Source organism: Chinchilla lanigera, unplaced genomic scaffold, assembly GCF_000276665.1.
Source record: "Chinchilla lanigera isolate Chin_1 unplaced genomic scaffold, ChiLan1.0 scaffold00012, whole genome shotgun sequence".
Taxonomy (NCBI): domain Eukaryota; kingdom Metazoa; phylum Chordata; class Mammalia; order Rodentia; family Chinchillidae; genus Chinchilla; species Chinchilla lanigera.
Window position 1 is genome coordinate 24,629,280 of NW_004955413.1, and position 5,245 is coordinate 24,634,524.

General features: G+C 61.9%; 1 protein-coding gene across 2 annotated transcripts in view; it reads right to left on the reverse strand.

The window, feature by feature from the left end:
• Positions 1-5,245, reverse strand: part of Kcnj4 (potassium channel, inwardly rectifying subfamily J, member 4) — a 28,638-nt gene extending 23,393 nt beyond the window's left edge. The window contains exons 1-2 of one of the 2 annotated variants that reach the window (XM_005379255.2): positions 4,985-5,245; positions 4,618-4,856 (exon numbers count right to left, since the gene is read on the reverse strand). The gene's annotated coding sequence lies outside the window, so the exon portion shown is untranslated. Of the gene's footprint in view, positions 1-4,617 lie in introns of both variants that reach the window. The other variant, XM_005379254.2, reaches the window with a different exon arrangement.

Genomic DNA, 5,245 nt, shown 5'->3' on the forward strand with positions numbered 1-5,245 from the left:
CCCCGCGCTGTCCCTCTCTGTCACCTCGCCCCGAGCCCCGCTCGCTGGTGCCCGACCCGCGACCCTCGCGGCCAGCTGGCCTGGGGTCGCCTCCCCGCTCCCCACCCACCACTGCGCCCTCGCTGCCCGCTCGTCCCCGCTGCCTCGGCTCCGTCCCTCTCCGGTCGCCCCTGCCTCCCTTGGCTCTGTCGCTGTCGCCGAGCGGGGTCCCTGTCGCCTCTCCCCGGCCGGCCTCTGCGCTGCCTCTGTCCCCTGCGCGTTCCCGCCCGTCTCCCTGGATGGCTCAGTCCTTCCCTGTTCCCTCTCCCTCTCGGGGCGCCCCCTCTGTCTGGGACCCCGGCCCCCGCCTCCGCCCGTCCCCGGCTCGCCCGGGAGCCCGAGCTCCCGCCGCCCGCGGCGCGCCGAGAACTCCCAACTCCCGAACGCCGCCCCGCGCGGCGACACTTTCGCCCCTCCTCGCACGTGACCCGCGCCCCGCGGCGGAGCCGCGCGCACCCCCAGCCGGGAGTCCCCGGCGGCCCTCGAGGCCAGGCCCTGCCTGGTCCCCTGCTCCGACCCGGGAGTGAAACGGGCTCCCGCAGGGCGCGCGGCGCGGGGCAGGGGCCTGGGCTGGGGGCTGCCCGGCCCCGCTCCTGCCTGAGATCCTGGCCGGGTTTTCCTCTGCGCCCCACGAGCGCTCCTCCCAGAACCCGTTCCGTGGATCCGCTCCCGGGTTTTCCAGCCCCTCGGGGGGGGCGAGCGGGGAGGGCTCTTCGCATCAGAGGAGGGGTGGGTGGGAGCGAGCGGGCGGTCGGCCTGGGGTGCCGGGGCGCCCGCTCCTCCGTTTGAGGGTCCTCCTTCCCTCCTGCGGGGCCAGCATTAGGGCCCTTAAGCACCTGCTGCGGGAGACCGAAGTGGCCCGGCCCGAGGGAGCCTCTTGCTCACCTGTCAGCACTGCCCGCTTTACAGACCCACAGACTAAGCACCAGGAGGGTCCTCCCAAGGTCACCTGGAGGTGGCACAGCCAGACCCAACCCCTGTCTCGTGTTCTCTGCCAGCCCCCATTTCCGGGTCTCACTAAGCTGTCTTCATAAGGGAGGATAGGGCCCTTCTCCTCTGGCAGCGCCCCTGCGCCCGGGCCTGGGCCCCCTGCACCGCACGGTCCCTGGCGAGCCGGCTGCATCGGGGTTATTCTACCACTTCACTCGCTGAAGAGACCAGAGGAGCCGTGCTTCTCTCTCCCAGGGGCAGGAGGAGAGAAAGCTTAGACCTAGAACTTTCCAGGATCCTGGCCGTCTTTGGTTTAGAGAGAGACAGGTGGAGAGCTAGGTGAATTTGACTTCCCTCCCCTGTTCCTCCCGGCTGATCCCGGAGGACAGGGCCACTGTGACTGTTGCCTTCCCTGTTCGATCAACCACCCAAAGGGACCCAGTGCCAACTCCTCAGCCCCACCTTATCCCGCGCGCCACATACCCACACGTACACCCTGATTCCCACGGATCCCAGAACACACCAGCTGCCTCCACACCTCTCTCCCTGCGCGTGCTGTTCCTCCTGCCTGAAATGCCCTTCTCCCTTCTTTGCCCAGAGATCCCAGCTGTTCTCCAAGCCTAGCCTCGGTGTCACTTCCCCAAGAGGGCCTCCGCATGGCTCAAGCACAAATCGTTCACCCCCAGCTCATTCACTCTACACTTGCCCTGTGTCAGCCGCTGGGCTGGGCATGAGCCCAGTTCAGTTCCTACTCAGCGAGTCTGGGAATCAGGTCTACCGGGCTCAAAAGCACTGAGGAGCTCCACGACCTTGACTGAATTGTTTATTTAACCTGTCTGTGAGGTGGGAACAGTTCGGTGAATGTAGGAGAAAGGCACAGCTTGGAGTGGTGGCCCGTGCACAGGTGCTCCTTCTTGGTGCAGACTGTGGAGGACCACAGGGTACTGTGTCTCCGTCTGTGCCTGTCTCCCCTCCCCTGTGACCCTGCTGCGCTTTCAGGCAGCCAGCAGGTCTGATGTGCCCTGGTGTGAATCTTCCACTTGTGTGTGGATGGGTGGACCCGCTGCCCGAGCACCCAGGTAGCAAAGTGTATACCTGGTGCCCTTGCACAGGTGGGAAGCGGCAGGGTAGAGGTGCAGCAAAGGACCAGCAGTCTTGTGGCTGCCCTGGGAGTCGGGTGCAGTGCGGAGAGAAGGAGGGGCATGGGGACAGGGATGTCTACACGCAGAGCCTCTACTCCCGCAGGATCAGTCCCTCAGTGTCAGGTCACGTGTGTGGCAGGGATGGGGTCACCTGGCTGGGCCTAGGCTGCTCCCTGGGGGACAGCTGTTCTGTCCCTGCAAGTAGGGTGGCTGGGGAGGAGGTAAGAAGAAGCAGGAAGGGCAGCTCCACGTGGGCAGAGGTTTGGGGTGCTGAGAAGGACCATCATTCCCTGGGCCACTCATCTCTCCTTTCTGCACCTGGGTCTTGTATGGCAAGTGGGAAGAGCACCTGCTCTGGACAGCTGTCTTGAGATGATTAAAGATGAAAGGAGGAATCTGCCATGTCCAGCCCAGGGTTTAAGTAGTTTCTGTCCCTGTTGGAGGTGGGGGGGTGGGGAGGGATGATGTGAGACAGGTGTGGAGAGACCAGTGTGTATGTATGTGTGTGTGTGTGTGTGTATGTGTGTGTGTGTGTGTGTGTGTGTGTGAGGCGCTAGGAGAAAGGCTTGGGTGTCAGAATCTGTGTGTCTTTGGGCAAGTCACTTGTATTCTCTGGACCTCAGAGGCCTCCTCTGTCGCGGGACCTGTCTGGCTGCAAGCAGACCTGGTAAGCACATCCTCAGTGGGTGAGGAGAGTGTGGCTCTGCCGAGCTGGTGCCGTAGCCTAGCGCCAGTCCAGACCCCTGCAGCCGCCGTCTCACCTGACCCCTACAGGAACTCTATGATACAGGCACTGTTAGCAACAGGAAAACTGAATCATGGGTACTTTTTGGAACGCGTAACCTGGGTGGCTAGAGAACTCTCTGGAAGAGAAGAGTGACGATCACACTGAAGTTTGAGAGGGAATGATGGGAAATCCTTCATCCATGCATCCATCCATTTTACCAAAGCTCCCTGCCCAGTTCCCACAACTCCACGAGGCAGAGGCTGCTGCAGCTCCTCATGGAACTGATACACAGGGAGAGCACGCAGCCTGCCGAGGGTCGGTCAGGGAGTGAGCAAATGTCTGAGCAAGGATTTGAACCTGTTTCAACTCCAAGGATTGCAGAAAGGTCATTTCAGGCCAGCACAGCACTCGATACCCAGCCAGAGCTGGGGGCCTGCTCAGGAGTCCTGGCTCCCACAGGGTCCTGAAAAGCTGTGCAAAAGGCAAGGAGGACAAGGCTAGGGGACTGGGGCCACGCAGGTGGCACAGATGGGCAGGAGAGAGAAAGGGCCCCTTGGAAATGCCAGAGCTGCAGTCCAGAGTTTTACACTGGAGAGTTCCTTACAGGCCAGCCAGCCTGTTCTGCAGATGAGGCAAACTGAGGCCACCCAGCTGCATAGATGAGAAATCAAATCAGGACACAGCTGGCTGCCTCTGGACTCCAAAAGCCTGGCAGCTCCAAAGGGTAAGGTCCAGAGGTGGGGAGAGGGATACTGGGGGTCCAGAGGGCCAGGACCCATCCCAGCAGGCTGTGTCCTGGGGACTGAGGACTGTAGGGGTCTCTCCCGCCCGCCACCCACACCCACCCCCCACCCCCCGGCACTCAGTAGTCACCAGGGTGGAATATTTTAGCACCTATAGAAAAACCGCCACAGACGGCCGTGGCAGCTGTTGCTAAGGAGACGCTCCCAAAATAGCCCCCCTCCGCCAACCTTTCCCGCTGCTGCTCCTGCTGTGGGGAGGGGAGGAGGCCAGGCAGGGAGGGGTGTCACATTAGCGCTGCTCCAGGCTCACTCACCTACCCTGGCCCCTGCCCTGGCCAAAAGTATGTGGAAGGGGCAGGAGCCGGCCTGGGCAGGCCTGTGGGCCTCCCTACGCAGTCCTCAGTTAGGGGAAGAAGGTCGCCCAGGTGAGGGGAAGAGATAGAAGTGCTGCCCTAAGACCCCCAGCGCACTGCCATGCACACACCACGGCAGTCCTGACAGTGCCACTCATCCGGGAGTGCAGCCCAACACATGCCCACTTAGATCTGCACACACACCAGTGAAGACGCAAATAGATGCACGGTAAACACATATGCCACGAGCGCACAACACACACCTGCATGCACCGTCCACACAGCCATAAACACACATTTACATACACACGCTCAGGTATACATCGCAAGTGCACACAGACACTGAGGGATGCACGCCAGGCACAAACGCCACTCACAAGCATCACATGACACACACATTCACAGAGACTGTCCCAACACATGCCCGGCACGTGGCATCCAAAGGACATTCGTTACTCAATGGCCCGTGTCCCAGGGGCCAGGTCCTGGGGCCCCAGACATCCTCATTTAGTGGGGACCTTCTACCGCCCAGACACAGGGCAGAGGGCAGGAGACATGTGCAAGCGCATGGGTGGAGGGTGCTGCCTCTGTGGTCCCCTCTAAGTCTGGGGACCAGAGGGTCCTTGGCCTCTGGTGAGCCGCTGTGGGCCATTCCTTGGGGAGGAGAAAGAGGAGCGACTCACCTGCAGGCTGAAATCCCTGGGCATGGAGAGTTCCGAGACCAGGCTCACTGTGCAGCTGGATGTCACCGAGGCTGCCCTTGGGGCCGGGGTGACGAAGAGGACAAGACAGCAATAGAGAGGCAACCGTGATGGTCCTTGACATGTGCAAGACACTTTACAGCTTACAAGCTGGCTTTACACTCGATTGTTCACACGCTTGCTGACAGCTACTCTGAGATACTGGTGATGGTGTCTCATCTCTAAGAGCCAGAGAGGAGAGAGGACTTCAAGACCACAGGCAAGTTACTAGCAGAGCCAGAACCAGAGCCCCAGGAGTTGCCAGAGCCCCGGGCCCTCGCGCCTTCCTCCTGGTCCGCGCGCCTTTCACCTGGTCCTCGCAGGGCGGGAAGCAGGCCACTGGGGTCAGAGCCTGACTTGTCCCTCCTTCTCCGGTGAGGTTGGGGATGAGCCAAGCCCTCGTCTCCCCACCTGCAAAGCTGAGAAGGAATCCCCAGGGGCGTGTGATGCAGCAGCTCGAGGCCACAGTCAGGGCTGGGGAGTGGTGTTTGCAGGGTGCCCTCGGGACGCCAGCGCCAGACCAAGGGCGGCCTCTCTCTCACTCGCCGGCCGCGATCTCGCTCTAGCCGCG